Below are 26692 nucleotides of genomic sequence, written 5' to 3' on the forward strand. Positions count from 1 at the left end.
TTTGCCTGACTACAATCCAAGCCCCACACAGCAGGCAGTGACTTTTTTTAAAAAGCAAAAACCAGATTTCATCACCCCCAACTGAAAACCTCCCAGTGTCTGAAACCCAAACTCCATGGCCAGGCTTACAAAAGCCTGTCCTGCTCAGCCCTGCCTCCCTCCCCGGCATCCCGGGCCCCATGGCCCCTCCGACCAGCTGGCCGCCTTGGGTCCTAACCTGGAGCTTCTTTCATCTGTTGTTCCCACTGCCTGGCTCCTCCCCCTGGTACAGGTCTCACCCTGAACTTCTCCTCTGAGACACTCTGCTGACCATTCAGGCTGAAGTGGGCCAGGCTCTCTCTGCCACACCACCCTTAGTTCTCTGTACCACAGTTATCACCGCCAGATCACTTTCTTGTTTACGTGTTGTCTTCCCCACCAGGACGTGGGCATGCTCACCTCTGCGGCCTCAGAGCCCACTCGGGACAGTGGCTGGCCCCTAGGAGTGCTCAGGAAACCCTCACGGAGCCCTAGTGATGGAACACTGGCAGGGCTTCCTCTGGGAGCAATAGCCCAGGGGCAGAGGGGGGACAGAGGCCAGTGCCAGGGGTCTTGCCCTGCACTGCTGGGAATAACTCTGCCGCAGTCACGCAGGATGGCTCTTCTAACCACCATCCACAGAAAGCACCACAGACCTCGTACCCAATGCGAAGGGGCAGGTGGCACGTGGACACTGAGAATGACCCCCAAACTGACTTGCCTCACTCCACCCCCTGCCCACGAGGGCACTCAGAGGACCTGTGCGGCTCTGCATCTCAGCTCAGCTTCCCAGCTTTTCCGAGCATCTCTCCAGGAAGAGCCAGCGACGCCCTCTCTGATAAACTGGGGTAGGATCTGTCCTCTTCCCCTGCCGGCATCCATCGGGGACCTCAGTCACTTCAGTTCCCACCCTCTGGGCTGATTCTGGCTTGGTGGTAGCTGTTACCCACCAGGATCACCAACCAGGAGTGGAGGGGGCATGGGAGCTGCTGGGCTGCAGGGGTCCTGGGGGAGACCAGGGCCAACATCTCCCTTCCCTCCAGCCTCCACAGCTCCCCTTGGGACAGAGGGTTGCCTCCTGCCTGCCCTGGTCTCCCCTGGCCTCTCTGCTTACCATCCTCCATTACCCCTCCATGGTCCACTGTTGCCTTCTTCCTAGAAAGCATCCCTACTCTTGTCTCTGCCTCTTATGAACAGAATGACACATGTTTCCTGCTCATTCTCTGTCATTATTAAATCACAGTTCTGGAAGGGGGAGGGAGGTGTCATTTTCTTGTATTCCTGTTTTCGTGACCAGAGCTACCAGTGGAAGGCTTACCACCATTTCCCTGTCACTTACAAAAGGCCATTCAGTTGCCCTCCAATGCATGCTTCTCTGATTAAAAATGATTTGGAGCATCTTTCCTTTGCTTTTTAACCTTGTGATTTTCCTGTCCTGTAAAATGCCTGAACAGATACTTTGCCCTTTTTTCCATCTGGGCTTTTCTTGGTTTCTGTTGATTTGGAAGAGTTCCCTGCATATTGTTCCTTGAAATTGGTGAGATTCCCCCCAGAATGTCATCTGACTGTGGGTGCTATCCAAGGTCACCTTCATTGAACAGAAATTCTTAATTCTGATGTGATCAAATTCTTTCTTTTCTTTTTTTTTTTGCCTTATAATTTGTGCTTGTCAGGTTCATTTAAGTCCTTCCTACAGTGAAACCTTCTCCAATTAACTTTATAATTTTATCTTTCACACTTAAGTCTTTTTAACCTCTGTATGTGGTGTTTGGTATAGATCCAGTTTCCTTTTTCTCTATACTCAAATTTCCCTCTATGGAGAGTTTCTATATAGAAACTTTCTTTATTGATTTGTGGTTCCACCTTAACATATATTAAGCTCCTGTCCTATGGAAGTCTGTTTCTGAGCTCCTTCTTCTGTGCTGTGGGTCCATTTGTCTGTACTTGCACAAGAGCACAATTTTTAACCACTAGAGATTTGTGGTATGCCTTAATATCTGGCAAAGTAACTTTACACTGACAGCTAGATCTTCAAAGAGATTGTTCAATAATTCTATCTCACCATGCACAAGGCAATGTAATAATCCCAATGATATACACACCTATCCTAATATAAAATGGTCACTTCCTATTTTTGTTGAGTGCCCACTGTTACTGGTATATGATTGGGGGGGAAATGGGAGAAAACTATAAATGATAAATGATTGCTTCATTCATTCACCAAATATTTATTAAGCACCTACTAAGTGCTAGCTGGCATTGTTCTAAAGGCTGGGGATGGAGCAGTGAACACAAACCAAAAAAGAAACCCTGCCTTCATGGAACTTACATCTGAGTAATGGAAATCAGGAAATCATTTCAACAGCCTCTCCTTCCCCTAGCCTACTGGCTAGGGAATGTCCCTTCCCTGGGTGTCCTGGGTAAGAACCTACTCTGGCTTTTTGAGTGAGTGTTTCATGAGAAGAGAGACCATTTTAACCTGCAAGTAAATAAAATGTTATTGCTTCTCTTAGGGTTTATAGGCAACCCAGATCTATGAATTAATTTACTCAAGATTTAATTTAAAAATAAAAATCAATGTTATTTAGGTTCATTGAAATGAGACTATCCCTGAAAACAGAAACTTGGGACTAAAAGAAATCTACACAAATTCAGATCTGCACTCTCCTTCTCATCCCAGGGCGAGGAGTAACACAGGAGGATGCAATTCATCCTAGATGCTTGCACAGGCTTTGCTGGGGGCCTTTCCTAGCCAGTGGGTGATCCCAAGGTACCTGAGGCTTCCAGTCTACCAGACGCTCAGCGGGAGGAGGGCTGACTGCAGTTTTTAGCACCACGGTGGTTTCACTTCATTTGCTCAGAACTGTATTGTAACATGGGGCTCAGACACCCTCAGGGGTTCAGTCAGAGAGCCGACCTGGGGGAGATAGGTTTACTATGCTCCACAGAGGTTTTAGAGTGAGGGAGAGCTGAGGTAGGAGGAGGAGGAGCTATGACACACACTGTTATGGACTGGCTGATCTCTCCAGTATTTCTGAGAAGGGACAACAGTGGGCTGGGATTCCCAAACTTTAACTTCCTGCGTCCTCCCAGGCAGGTCCCACAGAGGGTACCTCCTCACCCGCCTTTACAGAGCACTGGGGTTGGGAGCACAGCTGGGCAACGTGGGGCATATTTTGACCTCTCTGTACTCGTAGGTAAGCCTCCTAGGGCACACAGAATTCTGAATGCAGCCAGTGGTGCTAAGTGCTTTCCCCTGCACGGAGCTTCGAGCTCTTCCCTCTTCCTCCAAGCCCGGCACCTCGGCAAACACTTTAACAGTCTCTTTCCCGAAACCCTCAAGATAACCCCGTAAGGACGATGCATCATTCACATTTCACTGAAGGCTGAGATGAGTCGTGGAGAGCCTGCACAAAATGCAAGAAGAGGGTCTCTTCCTTGTGGCGGCGGCTAGAGAGCAGAGTATGAACTGCGGCAACCGGAGTCATGGTACGACAGGCATTTAGAAAGTTTCTTCCCCTCTTTGACCAAGTATTAGCTGAAAGAAGTACAGCCAAAACTGTAACCAAAGAAGGCATTATGTTTCCAAAACAATCACAAGGAAAAGTATTGCAAGCAACGGTAGTAGCTGTTGGATTAGGCTCTAAAGGAAAGGGTGGAGAATTTCAACCAGCTGGTGTGAAAGTCAGAGATACAGTTCTTCTCCCAGAATATGGAGGCACCAAAGTAGTTCTAGATGACAAGGATTATTTCTTATTTAGAGATGGTGACATTCTCGGAAAATACGTTGACTAAAATAAGTCACTACTGAAATGGCATCACGTGAAGCTTGCTGCCCATTCCAGTGAAGTTCTGAAATCTTTCATCATGTAAATAATTTCCATGTTTCTCTTTTATAATAAACTAATGATAATCAAACTAATGAAAAAAAAAAAGCAACAAGATTCAGAGCAGGAACTGTAACCCAGCAGGACCCCATGGGGCCTTCGCTGAATAGACACCCTCCACCCCCATGTCTTCTGCCTGCCTCTTGTCTGCAGAAAAACCTTAGCTTCTTAGGCCTTCCCTGATTTCCAAAGAGTAAATTTACTCAGAGAAGTGAAAAAAATGCAGAAAGAAAGGAAACAGTTAAGCAAACCAAAATAATAATAGTTTAGCCATTAAACAAAGTCAAAGACCTTTAGTTCCTCCTCAAGAGCTATAGATAATATTCTGAGCCATGTCCTTTGAGCTATTTTGCAGGTAATGAAACCCCTACCAGGTGGAAGAAGTTAACTGTATGCTGCCCACAAGCACATAGACCCCAGACCAGTTGGAACCAGAAGGTTGATGGTGTTGACTCCCTCACCACCAACCAGTCAGAAGAATGTCCACAAGCTGATCACACACTCCACAACCCCCCTCCCTCACCCAGTCTCTAAAAACCTTTCCCTGAGGGCTTCCCTAGTGGCGCAGTGGTTGAGAATCCACCTGCCGATGCAGGGGACACAGGTTTGTGCCCCGCTCTGGGAAGATCCCACATGCCATGGAGTGGCTGGGCCCGTGAGCCATGGCCGCTGAGTCTGCGCATCCGGAGCCTGTGCTCTGCAACGGGAGAGGCCACAACAGTGAGAGGCCCGCCTACCGAAAAAAAAAAAAAACCTTTCCCTGAAACCTACTGTGGAGTTTAGGTCTTTATGAGCATTAGCTGCCTGGACTCCTTGCTTGGCTCCTGCAATAAATGCTGCACTTTCCTTCACCACAACCCAGTGTCAGTAGATTGGCTTTACTGCACAAAGGCAAGCAGACCCAAGTTTGGATCGGTAACAGAACCATGACCATGTTTACTGAACCTGAACCTCTGCATTAGTCAGGGTTCTCCAGAGAAACAGAACCAGTAGGGTGTGTGTGTGTATGTCTCTATCTATATGTCTCTATTTTCTCTCTCTCTATTTACCTACCTATCTGTAACAGAGGTTGATTTGAAGGAATTGGCTCCTTTGATTATGGGGGTTGGCAAGTCCAAAATCTGCAGGGTGGACTGGTAGGCTGGAGACTCAAGGAAGGGATGATGCTGCAGCTTGAAGCAGAAGGCTGTCTGGAGGCAGAATTCCTTCCTCCAAGGCTGACCTAAGTTTGTTCTCTTGAGGCTTCAGCTGATTGGATGAGGCCCACCCACATCATGGAGGGTCATCTGCTTTACTCAGGGTCTACTGATTTATATGTTAATCACATTTTTAAAACACCTTCACAGCAGCATTCAGATGTGTTTGACCAAAATATGGATACTATAATCTAGCCAGGTTGACAAATAAAATTAACCATCACTGTTTCCATAAATGTTAGACATAACATGAAAGAAATTAAGAACAAAAGTAAGCTTCTAGGTTAACAAGGACCCCACATTTTTATAGCACTTCTAGTTTTTATTCTACATTTATATTACACAGAGGTTTCTTTCCAACATAACTCTTGTGCAAACATGAAAAGAAAATTAAGATTTCCTGGAATTCTTCATCAATGATGCCCCATGTCCTGACACCTCAGGAGCGAAGATTCTGTCAGAGTTGCCTCTGGGATATTATTCCAAGCTGTAGACACTGCTCCGCAAGCTGGGGGGTGGTGTTTTATTGCTTAGGGAGGGCCAACTGATTTTTTTTAATGTATTTCAGCAATAAAAAAGAACGATAAACTCATCTACCTCTAGAGACCTTCCTTCTTTGGGATACATAGAGCACTTGATTCTGGTGGGCAAGGAAGTGTAGACTCACAGTCATGTCTTAAAGATGCTTACCTGTTCCATTAAGATGAAATCCAAGTGCCACTCTCTGCCCCCCATCCTTCTGTGCACACAGCACCATCTCTCTTCAATGCAGGGTCAAGTGTAATCCCTCTGAAGATGTTTTAACCAGCAAATCAAACTCAGCACATGAAAAACGGTGACACCATAAACTGCCGTGACCAGGTGTACACAAGCCTGCGCCATGACAACCAGCCACGACCAGCCCTGGACCTGGGTGGGGGCACGACTCCCAGCAATTTTAGAGGTGATGGAATGTGGAGGAGATGTGCATCTTAGAATCTAAGAACTATTCCTACAGCTCATTCACTAGAAATACTGAATCTTCAAAAGTGGCCCACCATCCAGTGAGCATGAAACAGCCTGAAGAAGGGGTGGCACTGCCATCTGTATTTACCTAATATATTACCTTATTACTAAAACCTCTAAGTTTCTAGCTGACATTTCATTACTTAAATAGATGTCATCTCCTTTATAAACAGGCCAACCACACAGCCCAGTTTTCCTGGAAGAGCAAATTATAAATGGTGCTCCTCTATAAAGTATCCAATTTTGGACAATCCCAACCAAAGGTCAAAACCCTTTTTTAAAATTAATATTTATTGGAGTATAGTTACTTTACAATGTTGTGTTAGTTTCTGCTGTACAGCAAAGTGAATCAGCTACAGTATACATATATCCCCTCTTTTTTGGATTTCCTTCACATTTAGGTCACCACAGAACACCAAGTAGAGTTACCTGTGCTATACAGTAGATTCTCATTAGTTATCTATTTTATACATAGCAGTGTATATATGTCAATCCCAACCTCCCAATTCATCCCACCCCTCCTCCCCTCTCCCCGTATCCATATGTCCATTCCCTACCTCTATGTCTCTATTTCTGCTTTGCAAATAAAGAACACTCTTTGACATAAATTGCAGCAAAATCTTTTTTGATCCACCTCCTAGAGTAATGAAGACAGAAACAAGAATTAACAAATGGGACCTAATTAAACTTAAAAGCTTTTGCACAGCAAAGGAAACCATAAACAAAACAAAAAGACAACTCTCAGAATGGGATAAAAGATTTGTAAACGAAGCAATCTCCAAAATATACAAACAGCTCGTGCAGCTCAATATCAAAAAAAACCCAAACAACCTTATAAAATATGGGCAGAAGACCTAAATAGACATTTCTACAAAGAAGACATACAGATGGTCAAGAAGCACATGAAAAGATGCTCAACATCACTAATTATTAGAGAAATGCAAATTAAAACTACAATGAGGTATCACCTCACACCAGTCAGAATGCTCATCATCAAAAAATCTACAAACAGTAAATGCTGGAGAGGGTGTAGAGAAAAGGGAACCCCCCCACACTGTTGGCGGGAGTATAAAGTGGTACAGCCACTATGGAGAACAGTATGGAGGTTCCTTAAAAAACTAAAAATAGAACTATAAGACCCAGCAATGCTAACTCATAGGCATATACCCAGAGAAAACCATAATTTGAAAAGACACATGCACCCCAATGTTTGTTGCAGCACTATTTACAATAGCCAGGACATGGAATCAACCTAAATGTCCATCAACAGAGGAATGGATAAAGAAGATGCCGTACACACATAGAGTGGAATATTACTCAGCCATAAAATAGAACCAAATAATGCCATCTGCAGCAACACAGATGGACCTAGAGATTGTCATACTGAGTGAAGTAAGTCAGACAGAGAAAGACAAATATATGATATTGCTTATATGTGAAAACTAAAAAATGATACAAAATGAACTTATGTACAAAACAGAAGTAGAGTCACAAATGTAGAAAACAAACTTATGGTTACCAGGGGATAAGGGGGGGATTTACATATACACACTACTATATATAAAATAGATAACAAATAAGAACCTACTGTATAGCACAGGAACTCTACTCAATACTCTGTAATGGCCTATATGGGAAAAGAATCTAAAAAAGAGTGGATATATGTACGTATATGTATAACTGATTCACTTTGCTGTACACCTGAAACTGGCACAATACTGCAAATCAACTATACTCTAATAAAAATTTTTTAAAATGTTTAAATTGATTTGAAATAAAACAGACAAACAAACAAAAACAAAGATATGCTCCTATTACCTCTGTTCTAAGGAAAAACCTGTGTGTGTTTCAAGTCTCTAGTGCTGGACTATTTCTGCACAGCACATCTGTTATTGGACATTATATTAGTCTGCTAGGGCTGCCATTACAAAATATTGGGGGACTTAAACAACAGACAATTATTTACTCATGGTTCTGGAGGCTGGAAGTCCGAGATCAAGGTGTTGGAGGTTTGGTGTCTACTGAGGCCACTCTCCTCGGCTCCCTCATGACCACCTTCTCCCTGTGTTCTCCCATGGTCTTCCTCTGTGCAGACACATCCCTGGTTTCTCTCCCTCTTCTTATGAGGATCAGGTCCCCACCCTCAAGCCCTCTTTTATTTATCCTTAATTGCCTCCTTAAAAGCCCCGTCTCCAAATACAGTCTCACTGGGGTTGGGGCTTCAATATATGAAGTTAATGTGGGGCCACAATTCAGTCCATAGCAAATGCGACCTTCCCGGAAACGCTGAGATGGAGGAGGTCGTTGATCTAAAGGTGGTTTCCATGAGCTGCCTGGTGTCATGGGTACAGTTCATTCTTTCATTCAACAAGCATTTGCTGAGCTGCCTGATGCCTCATGTGTTTGCTGTCCCAGGTGCCCTGGCTATGGCAGCGGACAAGTCAGAGCAGGTTCCCATGCTGCTGGGTTGGCGTGTGGGCAGTGGGGGAAAATACATCTAAAATAAACCAGGCAGCTTCTGGTGCTGGTCAGGCAGGCAGAGGAGAGAGGTCAGGGGTACCGGGCCTAAGATGTGATTTTTTTCCTGCTCACTGCACCTATCAAGAGTAAGGACCAAACCTCCCAGGGGATGGCCAGGAGTAAACCTGCTATAGCCCTGTAAGTACCCAAAGTGGGCAGCGAGACACTGCATCCCAGCAAGTTGACCAGTTACTCCCAGCTCAGCAAACAGAAGTGTCACCCTGTGTGTTCTGGCTTGCCCACGCACAGGGCCACTGGGAGACCATGGGAATGCCACACACAGAGGGAAGACCTGCCTTAGGGAACCCGTGGCTTTGACGATGGGTAGAGAGAGGCCTGCTCCTCGTCTGGAGGGAGCCACACTCTCACCTCTGTGACAAGGCCCAAGTGAAAGAGCGGTCGGGCCCCTAGAGGTGCATTGAGTCGGGAATGCTAGGTGCACAGAGGGGCAGGAGGAGATGAGGTGGCCACTGAGGCCCTCAAGGAGGAGATGGGGCTGAGGGCTATGTGGCCAGGAGGCAGCTACATAAGCAGCTGGAGAAAGCTTTCTGAGCAGAGCGAAAATCAAGTGCAAAAATCTTAAGGCAGGAGTGAGTCTGGGGTGGTTTCTAGACCAGAGAGAAGGCCGGAGTGGCCGGAGGGGACCCAGCCAAGACAAGGGGCACAGAGGGGCAGAGGGCCGGGCTGCATGGGCCTGCAGGTCACAGGGCGGAGGGTGGGGGTGGGGTTTGTTCTGAGCGTGATGGGAAGACACCTAGCAGAGGAGAAACACCACCTGATCTGTGTTCCTGAAAGACCTCCTTAGCCACGGGGCAACAAGGGGACGTGTGCAGAGCTGGAGTAGCCATGAAACCAGGGGTCAGTCCACGGAGAGAGGAAAGGTGGTGTGTCTGGGCCAGTGCCAGGTTCATGGGGTGAGGGGGTCAGAGCTCATTGAGGGGAAGTGTGATGATGACGACCAAGCTGATTCAGCTGCCACCTGCTGGGTGATGATCCACGGCCCACGTCAGGGATTTGCACAAACTGTCTCTTTTTATCCAGACAGTAGCCCCAGACCTATGTTTTTATTCTCAATTTGCAGATGAGAAAACACTATCAGAGATTGGTTCAAGATGGCAGAGTAGAAGGACATGCTCTCACTCCCTCTTGTGAGAGCACTGGAATCACAACTAACTGCTGAACAATCATCGACAGGAAGACACTGGAACCCACCAAAAAAAGATACCCCACATCCAAAAACAAAGAAGAAGCCACAATGAGATGGCAGGAGGGGCACAATCACAATAAAATCAAATCCCATAACTGCTGGGTGAGTGACTCACAAACTGGAGAACACTTACACCACAGAAGTCCACCCACTGGAGTGAAGGTTCTGAGCCCCACGTTGGGCTTCCCAACCTGGGGGTCTGGCAATGGGAGGAGGAACTCCTAGAGGATCAGATTTTGAAGGCTAGCAGGATTTGATTGCAGGACTTCAACAGGACTGGGTGAAACAGAGACTCCACTCTTGGAGGACACACACAAAGTAGTGTGCGCGTCAGGACCCAGGGGAAGGAGCAGTGACCCCACAGGAGATTGAACCAGACCTCCCTACTAGTGTTGGAGGGTCTCCTGCAGAAGCAGGGGGTGGCTGTGTCTCACTGTGAGGACAAGGACACTGGCAGCAGAAGTTCCGGGAAGTACTCCTTGGCGTGAGACCTCCCAGAGTCCGCCATTAGCCCCACCAAAGAGCCTGGGTAGGCTCCAGTGTTGGGTCGCCTCAGGCCAAACAACTAACAGAGAGGGAACCCAGCCCCACCCATCACCAGACAAGGGGATTAAAGTTTTACTGAACTCTGCCCACCAGAGCAACAGCCAGCTCTACCCACCACCAGTCCCTCCCATCAGGAAACTTGCGGAAGCCTCTCAGAGAGCCTCATCCACCAGAGGGCAGACAGAAGAAGCAAGAACTACAATTCTGCAGCCTGTGGAACAAAAACCACATTCACAGAAAGAGAGACAAGATGAAAAGGCAGAGGGCTATGTACCAGATGAAGGAACAAGATAAAACACCAGAAAAACAACTAAATGAAGTGGAGATAGGCAAACCTCCAGAAAAAGAATTCAGAATAATGAGAGTGAAGATGATGCTGGACCTCGGAAAAAGAATGGAGGCAAAGATCGAGAAGTTGCAAGAAATCTTTAACAAAGATCTAGAAGAATTAAAGAACAAACAAACAGAGATGAACAATACAATAACTGAAATGAAAAATACACTAGAAGGAATCAATAGCAGAATATCTGAGGCAGAAGAACAGATAAGTGACCTCGAACACAGAATGGTGGAATTCACTGCTGCAGAACAGAATAAAGAAAAAAGAATAAAAAGAAATGAAGACAGCCTAAGAGACCTCTGGGAGAACATTAAATGCAACATTTGCATTATAGGGGTCCCAGAAGGAGAAAAGAGAGAGAAAGGACCTGAGAAAATATTTGAAGAGATTACAGTTGAAAACTTCCCTAACATGGGAAAGGGAATAGCCAACCAAGTCCAGGAAGTGCAGAGAGTCCCATACAGGATAAACCCAAGGAGAAACAGGCCGAGATACATAGTAATCAAGCTGGCAAAAATTAAAGACACAGAAAAATTATTGAAAGCAGCAAGGGAAAAAGGACAAATAACATACAATGGAACTCCCATAAGGTTAACAGCTGATTTCTCAGCAGAAACTCTACAAGCCAGAAGGGAGTGGCATGACATATTTAAAGTGATGAAAGGGAAGAACCTACTACCAAGATTACTCTACCTGGCAAGGATCTCATTCAGATTTGATGGAGAAATCAAAAGCTTTACAGACAAGCAAAAGCTAAGAGAATTCAGCACCACAAAACCAGCTCTACAACAAATGCTAAAGGAACTTCTCTAAGTGGGAAACACAAGGGAAAAGGTCCTACAAAAACAAACCCAAAACAATTAAGAAAATGGTCATAGGAACATACATATCAAAAATTACCTTAAACGTGGATGGATTAAATGCTCCAACCAAAAGACACAGGCTCGCTGAATGGATACAAAAACAAGACCAATATATATGCTGTCTACAAGAGACCCACTTCAGACCTAGGGACACATACAGACTGAAAGTGAGGGGACAGAAAAAGATATTCCATGCAAATGGAAATCAAAAGAAAGTTGGAGTAGCCATACTTGTATCAGATAAAATAGACATTAAAATAAAGAATGTTACAAGAGACAAGGAAGGACACTCCATAATGATCAAGGGATCAATCCAAGAAGAAAATATAACAATTATAAATACATATGCACCCAACATAAGAGCACCACAATACACAAGGCAACTGCTAACAGCTGTAAAAGAGGAAATCAACAGTAACACAATAATAGTGGGGGATTTTAACACCTCACTTACACCAATGGACAGATCATCCAAAATGAAAATAAATAAGGAAACAGAAGCTTTAAATGACACAGTAGACCAGATACACTTAATTGATATTTATAGGACATTCCATCCAAAAACAGAAGATTACACTTTATTCTCAAGTGCGCATGGAACATTCTCCAGGATAGATCACATCTTGGGTCACAAATCAAGCCTTAGTAAATTTAAGAAAATTGAAATCATACCAAGCATCTTTGGTGACCACAATGCTATGAGATTAGAAATCAATTACAGGGAAAAAAAATGTAAAAAACACAAACACATGGAAGCTAAACAATACGTTATGAAATAACCAAGAGATCACTGAAGGAATCAAAGAGGAAATCAAAAAATACCTAGAAACAAATGACAATGAAAACACGATGATCCAAAACCTATGAGATGCATCAAAAGCAGTTCTAAAAGGGAAGTTTAGAACAATACTAGCCTACCTCAAGAAACAAGAAAAGTCTCAAATAAACAATCTAACCTTACACCTAAAGAACCAGAGGAAGAAGAACAAAGAAAACCCAAAGTTAGCAGAAGGAACGAAATCATAAAGATCAGAGCAGAAATAAATGAAATAGAAAAAAGAAAACAACAGCAAAGATCAATAAAACTAAAAGCTGGTTCTTTGAGAAGATAAACACAATTGAAAAACCTTTAGCCAGACTCATCAAGAAGAAGAGGGAAAGGACTGAAATCAATAAAATTAGAAATGAAAAAGGAGAAGTTACAACAGACACTGCAGAAATACAAAGCATCCTAAGAGACTACTACAAGCAACTCTATGCCAATATAATGGACAAACTGGAAGAAATAGACAAATTCTAAGAAAGGTGTAACCTTCCAAGACTGAACCAGGAAGAAATAGAAAACATGAACAGATCAAGCACAAGTAATGAAATTGAAACTGTGATTAAAAATCTTCCAACAAACAAAAGTCCAGGACCAGATGGCTTCACAGGTGAATTCTATCAAATATTTAGAGAAGAGCTAACATCCATCCTTCTCAAAATCTTCCAAAAAATTGCAGAGGAAGGAACACTCCCAAACTCACTCTATGAGGCCACCATCACCCTGATACCAAAACCAGACAAAGATACTACAAAAAAAGAAAATTACAGACCAATATCACTGATGAATATAGATGTGAAAATCCTCAACAAAATACTAGCAGACTCCACCATGATCAAGTGGGATTTATCCCAGGGATGCATGGATTCTTCAATATATACAAGTCAATCAATGTGATACACCACATTAACAAATTGAAGAATAAAAAACATGATCATCTCAATAGATGTAGAAAAAAGCTTCTGACAAAATTCAACACCCATTTATGATAAAAACTCTCAAGAAAGTGGGTATAGAGGGAACCTACCTCAACGTAATAAAGGCCATATATGACAAACCCACAGCAAACATCATTCTCAATGGTGAAAAACTGAAAGCATTTCCTCTAAGATCAGGAACAAGGATGTCCACTCTCACAACTAGTATTCAACATAGTTTTGGAAGTCCTAGCCATGGCAGTCAGAGAAGAAAAAGAAATAAAAGGAATACAAATTGGAAAAGAAGAAGTAAAACTGTCACTCTTTGTAGATGACATGGTACTATACATATAGAATCCTAAAGATGCTACCAGAAAACTACTAGAGCTAATCAATGAATTTGGTAAAGTAGCAGGATACAAAATTAATGTACAGAAAACTCTTGCATTCCTATACACTAATGATGAAAAATCTGAAAGAGAAATTAAGGAAACACTCTTATTTGCCATTGCAACAAAAAGAATAAAATACCTATGAATAAACCTACCTAGGGAGACAAAAGACCTGTATGCAGAAAACTATAAGACACTGATGAAAGAAATTAAAGATGATACCAACAAATAGAGAGATATACCATGTTCTTGGATTGGAAGAATCAATATTGTGAAAATGACTATACTACCCAAAGGAATCTCCAGATTCCATGCAATCCTTGTCAAATTACCAATGGCATTTTTTTTACAGAACTGAAACAAAAAAATCTTAGAATTTGTATGGAGACACAAAAGACCCCAAACAGCCAAAGCAGTCTTGAGGGAAAAAAATGGAGTTGGAAGAATCAGACTCCCTGACTTCAGACTATACTACAAAGCTACAGTAATCAAGACAATATGGTACTGGCACAAAAACAGAAATATAGATCAATGGAACAGGATAGAAAGCCCAGAGATAAACCCACGCACCTATGGTCAACTAATCTATGACAAAGGACGCAAGGATATACAATGGAGAAAAGACAGTCTCTTCAACAAATGATGCTGGGGAAACTGGACAGCTACATGTAAAAGAATGAAGTTAGAACACTTCCTAACACCATACACAAAAATAAACTCAAAATGGATTAGAGACCTAAATGTAAGACTGGACAGTATAAAACTCTTACAGGAAAACACAGGAAGAACACTCTTTGACATAAATCACAGAAAGGTCTTTTTGATCCACCTCCTAGAGTAACAGAAATAGAAACAAAATAAACAAATGGGACCTAATGAAACTTAAAAGCTTTTGCACAGCAAAGGAAACTACAAACAAGATGAAAAGACAACCCTCAGAATGGGAGAAAAGAATTGCCAACGAATCAATGGACAAAGGATTAATCTCCTAAATATATAAACAGCTCATGCAGCTCCATATTAAAAAATTAAACAACCCAATCCAAAAATGGGCAGAAGACCTAAATAGACATTTCTCCAAAGAAGACATACAGATGGCCAAGAAGCACATGAAAAGCTGCTCAACATTACTCATTATTAGAGAAATGCAAATCAAAACTACAATGAGATATCAACTCACACCAGTCAGAATGGCCATATCATCAAAAAATCTACAAACAATAAATGCTGGAGAGGGTGTGGAGAAAAGGAAACCCTCTTGCACTGTTGGTGGGAATGTAAATTGATACAGACACTATGGAGAACAGTATGGAGATTCCTTAAAAATCTAAAAATAGAATTACCAGATGATCCAGCAATCCCACTACTGGGCATATACTCAGAGAAAACCATAATTCAAAAAGACACATGCGGGGGGCTTCCCTGGTGGCGCAGTGGTTGAGAGTCCGCCTGCCGATGCGGGGGACGCGGGTTCGTGCCCCGGTCCGGGAGGATCCCACGTGCCGCGGAGCGGCTGGGCCCGTGAGCCATGGCCGCTGGGCCTGTGCGTCCGGAGCCTGTGCTCTGCAGGGGGAGAGGCCACAGCAGTGAGAGGCCCGCGTACCGCAAAAAAAAAAAAAAAAAAAAAAAAAAAAAAAAAAAAAGACACATGCACCCCAATGTTCATTGCAGCACTATTTACAATAGCCAGGTCATGGAAGCAATCTAAATGTCCATTGGCAGACGAATGGATGAAGAAGATGTGACACATATATACAATGGAATATTACTCAGCCATAAAAAGGAATGAAACTGGGTCATTTGTAGAGACGTGGATGAATCTAGAGACTGTCATACCGAGTGAAGTAAGTCAGAAAGAGAAAACCAAATATCATATATTAACGCATATATGTGGAACCTAAAAAATGGTACAGATGAACTGGTTTGCAGGGCAGAAATTGAGACACAGATGAACAAACATATGTACTCCAAGGGGGGAAAGTGGCGGGGTGAGGGCATGGTGGTGGTGTGATGAACTGGGAGATTGGGATTGACATATATATACTAATATGTATAAAATGGATAACTAAGAAGAACCTGCTGTTTAAAAAAATAAATTTAAAAAAATTTTTTAAAACACTATCAGAGACAGAAGCAAGACACTCCTTCACCCGGCTCCTGAGCGGTGGGCTTGGGTCCAGGGGCCAGGTCCTGCTGCTCACATGTAGCTTCTCCCAATGCCTTTGTGCTCTTCTTCTTGGGATGTGGGGCCTCCCTTTGGCCAGGGGGGTCACAGGCTGAGGAGGCCAGAGGCCTGAAGACATGGTGTCCTTACCTGCAACCCAAGCTTTCCTTCAGGCCAACCTGGCCCCCATGTTACAGTCTAATCCCAGAAACAACACTTCAGATGCAGAGCCAGGAGGCTGTTTATCACATCAGAAGCTGCAGGAGCAAGTAGGCCGGCAGACATCTGGCCCTGAGAGTAGGAGTATGTGTCCCTTTTGTGGCTGGATGCCTCTTAATGAGACAGAGACGCAGAGTGCTCTGAGAGCTCACCCTGCACGTTCACACGGCAGCCCCCCACGAGTGTGGGTACCAGCCCCCAGGGGCCTGGCCTCTAGGCAGTGCCGAGTGTCAGGAGGAGGGGTCTTCTGCTGCTGCATGGGTTTGCACTCACGTGACATCTGACACTTGACAACACACTGCCATGCTCTTCCAGCTTCACAGAGCCAGGTCCAGGGCTGAGTCCTGCTTCCCTACCCACAGGGACCCCCAGGCCACAGAAGCCTCCTGCTGTCGGAAGTTCAAGCTCCTCCTGTCCTTTAGAGAGAGAAGCTGGGAAGGGAATGCTACACCTGGTTCACGGCCCAGAAAAACCAGGACTGGGTTTTTTGTTTTTTGTTTTTTTTCATTCAATCTAAGATCCCTGATAAGTGTCTGGCTGAGCACTTCCCTGAGTCCTGCTGTCAGGAACCACAGGCATCCACAGATGGCTCCACCCTCGCTGCAGTCACCCGCAGCCCCTGCCCACATGCACAGGCATCCTAGGGCCCCCTCCCCAGGTGCTGGAAGCACACTCTCAGGCCTCTGAATGCTGAGCCAGAGATGAACCAGGAAACAACCACCACTGAAAGAAAACGCGCACCCACAGAGCCTAATGTATGGCATTATCCAGCAGCCCCATTATTGAAAAGAATGGAATCAGGTTTCCACAAATGGTTCTGGAAAGCAGATATGGCCAGAAACCCCACACTGCAATTAGCCCTCCCAGTGAACAATGGCTGGAGCCTTTCCCACTTGGAGCACAAGCAGGATGGAGCTGCGGCAGGGCTGCCAGGTGGAGCTCCAGGTGACAGGGAGGCCAGGTGTGAGGACAAGCCACATCCTCAGCACAGACAGGTGCTCTCCTCTGCTTTCCTGGCCAGGCCCGCAGGATGGGGTATGGACACGCTGTCCCCGCCCAGCTCCAGGTGGCCTCAGAAAACGAGACTTCTCAGAACCCAGCTCTGCTGGGAGCTCAGCACTTGGAGGGCCTATCAGGACAGCCCCTGGGCCTGGGTCCAGGCTGCTGCCACCCTGGGATGTGCACGGGCTGTCACCATGGATACACAGACATTTTTCTCAAAGTACATAAAATGGGATTTTTGGAACAACAGTAACATTAAAGTACCTTTAAAAAAAATCAAACAAATTAGGAGAAACGTCATTTACTTTGTGAGTGTTAAAATGTTCTGTGGATAAACTGTGTTGTGTATGTGTGTGTGTACAGGAATATGAGGTTTACTATTGGTTACTTTCAATTTGCAACTAAAAGCCAAGAGAAATCAGGATGGTTTTAAATCCTGAACTTATGCTGTGTGACTGATGGTTCTTTATATAAATATGTAAAGACAGAATACAATAATACATTACACATATCAATATTAGAATATGATAATGAATGTGATTATATATATATACTATATAAAGTATATATATATATAAATCAGTCTATATATGTATAGTATATATATGAAACAATCAGCCACACAGCATCAATTTGGGATAAACATAATGTGTGTCTACATATCATATTAAAGTAATACTACTTTAGTGTCACATAACCTCCATGTACAAACAGTGTAGTTGTCTTCCATTTATCTATGGCTTTTACATGAAATTACAAAAAAGCATGATAATATTCAACCTCACATTATACTTAGTTATGCCAATATTCACAATAGAAGTAACTATGAAGTAAACTTGATGTTACTAAAATTCAGTCCAACTTTAGCACATATGATCTGTGGGAATAAGTAGGCTGGAGAAATATTAACATCCTACATCTTTTTTAATGAATTGAGTTATTTAAGAGGAAAAAGAAAGAAATGAAGTCATAGTTATTTCTTCTTTTTAATGCTGTCTTTGGAAGGCAGTTACCATTGCTTTGATACAAAAATACTATATATGGACTATTTCAGGTCTATACCTTTCAGGCCTGAGTTGAACCCCTCTGGGGAGCCCATACAAAGACAGCTGGGTTGTCAGGCTCTGCACTGTCTTGGAGTGAGGGGGATCCCTAGAAACCTCCCAGGCCTCTGGGCACCCTTTTGGCTGAGGGAGTGAAGAAGGATTCATGGACAGGCCTGTGGTGACTTTCAGGGTAAGACTTTACTTGAGCAGGGCACTCCAGGACAAATGAAAATACTAACAGCTGATAGAGAGGGTGTGGAGAAAAGGGGACCCTCCTACACTGTTGGTGGGAATGTAAGTTGGTGCAGCCACTATGGAGACAGTGTGGAGGTTCCTCGAATACTAAAAATAGAGCTACCATATGACCCAGCAATCCCACTCCTGGTCATATATCCAGACAAAGCTATAATTTGAAAAGATACATGCACCCCAATATTCATAGCAGCACTATTTACAATAGCCAAGATATGGAAGCAACCTAAATGTCCATCGACAGATGAATGGATAAAGAAGATGTGATGTATATAAACAATGGAATACTACTCAGCCATAAAAAAGAATGAAAAAATGCTGCTTGTAGCAACATGGATGGAGCTAGAGATTATCATACTAAGTGAAGTAAGTCAGAGAGACAAAGACAAATACCACAGGATATCACTTATATGCGGAATCTAAAATATGACACAGATGAACTTATGTATGAAGACAGACTCACAGACATAGAGAACAGACTTGTGATTGGCAACAAGGAGTGGGGAGGGAAGGATTGGGAGTTTGGGGTTAGCAGATGCAAACTATTATATATAGAATGGATAAACAACAAGGACCTACTGCATAGCACAGGGACCATATCCAATATCCTGTAATAAACCATAATGGAAAAGAACCTGAAAAAGAATATGTATATATATGTATAACTGAATCACTTTGCTGTACACCAGAAACTAACATAGCATTGCAAATAAAATAAATTTTAAAAATAGTAACAGCTGAAGGCCACTGATCCCCACAATCAATAATCATGTTCTAGAGAAGAAGACAGAGGTTAGGAGGGTGCCAAGTCACTGGGTCATGGAGCAGCAAACCCCAGATTGGGACTGGCAGTTTTGATCTGCAGGACGCAAATGCTCGCCTCTGTGGCACAGTGTCTGCTGCTCAGGGCTCAGGGCTCAAACATTCTTCCACATCAGACTCCAGAATCACTTCAAAATCCTTAAGCAGAACTGTAAAAAAACAAAGCCATTTGCAAAATGTCATTTTCCCTTTATGTCTTCCCCATTCACAAAATATTTCTTGAAAATTGTGTATTTTAAGCTTGTTCCTTATTGTCCCTAAGACTGATGGCTCAGATTCCTCACCGGATACACTATTGACACCCCCTTTCTGAGCTCGGTGACCAGGCTGTCCGGGGAAGTTGGGGGCCACCACTGCGCCTGTCTTCCCAAGGACCCTGGGGGAGGCCAGCACCCTGTCTGAAGCCATCCTGTCCCACGGCTGACCTCAGCTCCATTAGGAGCAAAGACTCCATGTCTTTTCCACACATGCTGCCCAGCCACAAGGCTGAATCACAGTTTTAATTAAAACTTTAAAGACTGGCCTCTGATGTCCATCACCCTGTTCTCAGGCAGCTTGTCACTTAAGTGCCCTTACAGTGACCACCCGAGAGCAACATTCTCTGGCAGCTGATGTGCGGCGCCTCCCTGCCCCGTGAGGCTGGACCAGGCAAAAAGCCCTGGAAACCACATCCCCCAAGGAGATGCTTCAAGGTGCCCAAGGGCAGAAGCAGAGAGTTCTCAGCCCAGAGCCGAGCAGCCCAGCTCCACGTGTCTGCCCGGGCACCAAAGTGTCCCCTTGGTGTGGGTCAGAGCAATGACAGTAGGTGACAGCTCAGTCCCCAACTGGAGGGTAAGACGGAGGCTGCCCCGACCTACGAGGGGACAGAGTGTCACAGGTGGGAGACACTTCCGTCCTGCAAAGTGAAGTCAATTTAACCAAATCCCATTGGTGTCCTGGCCATTGCCTCCCCTTCACACCTCAGCTCCATAGAGGCTCCCAGGCCCTTTCGGGGCAGCACTTTCTTCGACTGGAATTGCAAGAAGAGCTGGGAGTAAAATGCAGAGCAGGCCGGTAGGGGAGGTGCCCATCTCCCTGCGCCCCTGCATTCCCTCTAAAGCATGTTGGGGAGAGCCCCTGGGACGCAGCCCTAAAAGCACAGCCCCCATGGGGTGCTTTTGCGGTTTATAGGACACACTGGGGTCCCACCCACTTTCTAACTAGAATCTCCCCAGGAAGCTCTCCCTTGTGAAGCTCAGGGCATTCCCCCTGCCTTGCCCAGCTCCTTCCCTGGGGACTGTCTCCTCCTCCCCTCCTACCCTCCCTGGACAGGACCTCAGGACGGTGCTCTGCCAGGGGTCATGTCCACCTCGCCCTCCACTGACCTCCCCTCCACTTCACACGATTCTTAGGGCTGCTGCCGTGAGCCAGGCCTGATGTCAGAAACCCAGCTCAGTCTGCCAGGGACTGCAGACCTGCCAGTCTGCAGGTCCTGGGGTGAGGCGGGGGTGGAGGTGGCCCAGTCCTGCTGGACCAGAGAGAGCTGGTGGACCCCCCACCTACAGAGGAGCCATCGCGGTGGGTCTCACAGCACACTGCCCCCAGGCTGGATGGTACCTGTGCGTGCACGTGTGCACACACACACAAACTCAGGGGTGAGTACAAGGCATGCCAACCCAACCTACCTGGGGAGAAGGTCAACCCAGTATCTGTGCAGACTCCTTTGGTTTAAGCACTGACTAGCTATTTCTCTTGAATTCTAGGAGAAACACTCACAAAAGGCACAAAAGTGACTGCTGAAGGAATAATGGGCTTGAGAAATATACAATCGCCCAGGGAGGCCTTGGAAGTAGACAGGCATCAGAAAAGCAGCTGTGTGTGAAGGCTCCTTGCAGGCAGGCAGGAACTGCCCTTGACCCGCCCTTGACCTTTTCCTCCCCCTAAACCGGGCTGGAGGAGGGAATGCTTCACAAGACTACTTTGAAGGTCCACAGCTGCTGCACCCCAGCCCCTGGGGAGGGTGGGGGTTCAGGACTAGTTGGAAGCAGTAGGGCAGCCCCTGGAGGCCCCACCAGCCCTGAGGCTGCCACGGGCAGAAGGAACCTTAAAGCTGGTTTTTAATGAACTGGAAAAGGCCAGATGAACACAGGCCACCCTGTAACCTGGAGAGAGTGGGCAGCTCAGCAGTGGGCCTGCGCTGGAAGGCCAGGCCAACAGGGGCTTGGCACAGGGCAACCTGGACTCTTCCTGCCTCTCCCGAGGGCCCAGAGTCCTCCTGAAGGTGGGGATGCGGCCCACCTCACAGGGACCTATGTGGGGCAAGAGCCTGAGAGGGTTTTGGGCTGGCGCCCAGCTGGCCGGCACTCAGCACGTATCCATGTCCTCCCTTCTCTCCTCCCCAGAATGGGCAGTGCTAACGGCTTCCATCTGGACAGGTACACGGCTGGGGAATGTGGCAACACGGCCTCCAAAGGGAGGCCTGTGACTGACCCAAAGGTCACTGGACAGAGGCACAGGCAGGAACTAACAGACTCATACTTGGCAAAATCCAATACCTAATTATTACATCACACTCAGCGCCTTTACTTAGGAACGAATGTGCTCCTCTCTGGAGCAGGAAGAGAAGGCATGGTCTCAACCAGATGCTCCCCTGGGAGGAACGGCCTACCTCCATGGACTTCCTCTGGGGGCCTGAAAGCTAAGGGACAGCCTGGGTTCTCTCAGGATTTCCCTCCTCCAACACCCAAGAAAGTGAACAAAAATTACCCACATCAATCAACGAATACAAAACTAATTACCTCTCAGCTACCAAGCAAGAGAAGAGGCCAGAGGAGTAAGCTGAACATTTTCAAGGCTTTCTCTGGCTTCCCCAAATTGCCAAAATGCCATATTATTTAGAATACATTTTAAGAAGGTTTCTATGTGGCAGTATACCAAATTAGTTTAGAGATCTGGAGATTTTCTACATGTTCAGGAACTGCATTCCAACTAATCTATAGTGATCATGGCCATAAAACTGTAAATTGCTTTACGAAAAACTCATGTTGGCTTCCAATCCCGAAACCCGTTGAGGTTCATTCTGTCTAGAGAACTATGATCATTTTCTGCTAAGAGTTCATTTAAGATCTTTGCTGATGTTAACACAATTCTCTGAGTCTCATTCAACCCCAGCAGCACATAGCTCCTCTTGCAATAATTGGTGCCTCTCTGGACAGGAACTGGTTCCTCATGGATGTGCCCTTGGTGAGTTCAAAGAGAAACATGTGCACCAGGAGAGATTTTCTTGTGAGTCAGTAAGTCATTCTTTCAGCAATGCATTTAAGAAAAGACCATCCAAGCCAACTTCTTAAACCCACCGGCAAATGACTCAAAGCTCAATTTAGTCTGTAGAATATAGAATATACTGCAGCAGGTATTCAAGGCTTCTGTGATTAAAAAGTCCTGTTCAAATGTTTACTGGCACTCCAGCCTTCTCGTCAGACCTCTTTGCAGCCCAGTGAGGAGGTGTGCGCCCACAGGGCACCCGCCGTCAGCACTGACAGCTCTGGGTTCAAACCCACCTGTCTCCCCATCAGTACCAGCGCCTGTGCCTGGTGTCCCAGGATCATGTAGAGAAATCAGTTCCTCTTATTAAAAAGAGAGATGATTTATCAAACTATATAATCAATTAAAAAGTGACCACAGAGTACTTACAATTCAGTATAAATGCTAAATCAGGAGCAGTGAGTTTCCCACAGAAAAAGTGTTGCTGCCATCCCAGCCCTACCTCTGGGGAGCCAGCCAGGCACACAGCCTACCACCCTGACAGACCAGATGACAGGGGTCCACGGAGCCAATGGACACCCCTGCCTAGCATCATGGGATGTGGACTCTCCCGCTTTCCAGGAAGTGGGGTTGGCCTTGGGCTGTGTGTGCCACCCAACCCCAGGTCCCCCTCTCTTGCTGGTAGACATCGGTAAGCCTCTGGGTCCATTCAATTCAATTGTCCTTTATTTGCCAGTTCCTATGTGCCAGGCAGTGTACTAGTCTTTTTATAGCATTTCCTCATTTAATCCCCACACAGGTTTGGGGGCGGTCAATGACATCACCCCCTTCTGCAGGGGCAAAGGGGTCTCAGAGAGAATAAGGAACCTGCCCACAGTAGCTATGGTGCAGACCAGGCCTCCCCACCACTGAACCCTGGGCTCTTCACTGTCATCACCCTAGAAACATGGTCTAGCAGGGAAACGAGTGTGTGCGCACACACACACACATAATCACACATGCACACACACTCACACATACACATGCACTCACACACCTGCACACACTCTCACATACACACACATGCCCATACTCACACAGCACTTACATACACACGTATTCACACTCGTACACACTCTCACATACATACACATACACACACTCACACACACAGGTGTCTAAAAAGGACCATGCCTGTGTGAGTTACTTGAGTTACTGCAAGTCACTGTGGTTTGTGAATGTGCTTAATGTCTGTTTTTAATTCTAAGTTCCTATTATTAAGCATTTACGTATTACTTTTCTGTCTCCAAATTTCACTCTAATTTGGCCCAAAAGGTGCAGCAAAAAAATGGAGAAACACATCCAATCTCTTGTCTGGGCTTAAAATGACTTGGGGGCTGACCAGGAGGCGCCCCAGCTCCCGTTTGGACAGATCTGGAGAAAGCGTTGGATAGGCCCACAGTGGCCCAGTGAGATTGCGAGGCCCGCCTGGCACCACAGCTGAGTCAGCAACGCCGGCCCCTCTGCTGTGAGCGAGCAGAGCCCACCTCAGCCAGTCTCCTAGTGATGGATGTGCTACATTTGATTAGAGTCTCACAGTCTCACAGAAGACAATGGATCTGGAATCACAGAGCAGAAAACAAACAAGCAAACAGCACATCAGAGGAAGTGACAGGATCCTCCTAGGATGCTGCTCACCCCGCTCCATGGTCTATGTCACGTTACTGGAACTCTCCAGAGAACTGAGGGGAAACCATTCAGTTCCGAGAGCCTCTGTTACCAAGATGCTGCTTTTATATTTAATGATCTAGAGAAAGTTCCCCTGCCTAGAGTTGCCATTTTTTAAACAAAGCTTTTTTAAACTAATAATATGTGTCATTTTCATTTGTCATTTGAAGAGTTGATACCTCAAAGCATGTGGTACTTTTACATAGAGGAGTGGGCTATGGTCTGAATGTTCATGCTCCCCCTGTTACCCATCAGGGTTCTTGGCCTCCTTAATTAACAGAAATTGATCAGAGGCCAGACAAGAATTTCCAGCAAGGCTTTACAGGGACTCCTGCTGCAGCAGGGGGGAGTGAAAACAAGCAAATTTCCCCTGCTTGCTCCCTCTCCAACGTGGGGAGCTGGTTCCTTATAGGGGGTGACGGTAGGGGTGTGTCCAGGGGTCTGGCTGGAGGGTTGGCTTAGGTGGTGTGCCCACCCCTTTGTGTTGTGTTGTGTGCAGGGCGCATGCGCAGTACCCTGCTTTTTGCTCCCAACCCCCTGCTTTTGCTCCTGGCTCTTCAGAGGTGGCAATTCGGTTTTTTGGTCTCTTTGTATCTGGTCCAGAATTTGTGCCAACTGTGCATACATGCAGTTATTTTTAGTCCATTATAGTTTCTTTATATTTTATAGCTTGAGGAGACGTTTGTCCAGGTGCAAGCATTGCAGCACTGCAGCAAAGGGTTGCAGGTCCCAGCCTGTTTCCTCCCCAAATTACTATGTTGAAATCCTAACCCCCAAAGATGATAGTATTAGGAGTTGGGGATTTGGGGAGGTACTTAGGTCTCATGAGGGTGGAGCCCTCGTGAATGGGATTAGTGTCCTTATAAAAGACCCCTCCCCCTCCCACCACATGAGGATGCAAGGAGAAGAGGCTGTCTACAAGCTGGGTAAGGGCCCTCACCAGAACACAGCCATGCTGGGGCCATGATCTTGGGCTTCTGGCCTCCAGAATTGTAAGAATAAAATTTCTGTGGTTTACAAGCTGCCCAGTCTGTGGTATTTTGGTTACAGTTGCCTGAATCAACTAAGGGTCAGAAGAGAGAAAATCCAAACACATACTATTTTGTTCCACAGTCAAGCTAATAAATGCCTATATATGAGGGGATAAAAGTTTGCTACCCAAAAAGAAAAAAAACCTCATAAATCCTTCACAAAATTTCAATTAAAACATGATCCAACAATTGCCAAACCATCAGCAAGGTGCCAGGATAAACTTTCCAAGCAAAGCAACCTTCCTATTAAGTAAAATTCTGCCTCCTTGTTACACGGGCCCTGAGGTGACGCCAACATGCCTTGAAATCCAGTCAAGCATCCACAGTGACACCTGCCAGGACCTCCCAACATGTACCCTGTTTAGATGAGCACATCCAGGGCTGTGAAGAACTTTTCAGAAAACAGATGCTCTGAGAACAGAAGGTGCCTGAGCCACAGTCTAGCAGAGGCCGTCCTTCCCGACCCCACTCCTTTTTGCCTCAGGATGGCCATGCACATGTATCTAGGACTTCACTTTCCACCTTTAGAAGTCGAGTGCAAGAGACCCTGGGGTCGTTTCCTTTTTTAGAGACACCAGAGCCCAATGTTGGACCTACTTCGTGTTCTGGGCTGTGGGACAGCCTGAACCAGGGCCTTGTCTGGCTCTGCACACAGGGCCACTCACATGGGCTGAGAGCCAAACAAAAGAATGAACCAAAGACACCTGCTTCTGCCCTGCACCTCACAACTGCAGGGCAGCAGTGCTGAGTTCCTGCACAGACCAGGCGCCTGATGAGGGGAGCCCAGCCCGGGTCTTCCTGGGTCCCACCCTGCCAGGCCTGCTTCCTGTTACAATGTTTAATCATGCACAGCACCCTGCCTTTCTTTTCTTTTCTTTTTTTTTTTTTAACTGAAGAACAGCTGATTTATAATGTTATATTAGTTTCAGGTTTATAGCATACTGATTCAGTATTTTTGCAGATTATAAATAATTATAAGATAAGGGCTATAACTCCCTATGCTATACAATATATCCTTGTTGCTTATCTATTTTGTACATAGTAGTTTGTATCTCTTGATCCCATACCCCCTTCGTGCCCCTCCCCCTCCCTCTCTCCTTTGGTAATCACAGGTTTGTTTTTTGTATCTGTGAGTCAGTTACTATTTTGCATATACATTCATTTGTATTATTTTTTAGATGCCACATATAAGTGATATACGGTATTTGCCTCTCTCTGCCTGACTTATTTCACTAAGCATAATATTCTCTAAGTCCATCAACATTGCTGCAAATGGCAGCATTTCATTCTTTTTTATGGCTGAAGAGTATTCCACTGTACATATATACCATATCTTCTTTATCCAATAGTCTGCTGATGGGCACTTCGGTTGCTTCCATATCTTGGCTACTGTTTCTATGAACATTGGGGTGCACGTATCTTTTTGAATTACTGTTTTCATTTTTTTCTGCATATATACCTGGAGTGGGACTACTGGATCATATGGTAGCTC

General features: G+C 45.3%; 1 protein-coding gene and 1 pseudogene across 5 annotated transcripts in view; one reads left to right on the top strand and one right to left on the bottom strand.

The window, feature by feature from the left end:
• Positions 1 to 26692, bottom strand: part of LOC131752016 (OTU domain-containing protein 7A) — a 382320-nt gene that overhangs the window by 292389 nt on the left and 63239 nt on the right. The gene's annotated exons all lie outside the window — the stretch shown is intronic.
• LOC131752021 (10 kDa heat shock protein, mitochondrial pseudogene) lies at positions 3505 to 3813 on the top strand (annotated as a pseudogene).

The sequence above is a fragment of the Kogia breviceps genome, chromosome 3 (assembly GCF_026419965.1).
Source record: "Kogia breviceps isolate mKogBre1 chromosome 3, mKogBre1 haplotype 1, whole genome shotgun sequence".
Lineage (NCBI taxonomy): Eukaryota > Metazoa > Chordata > Mammalia > Artiodactyla > Physeteridae > Kogia > Kogia breviceps.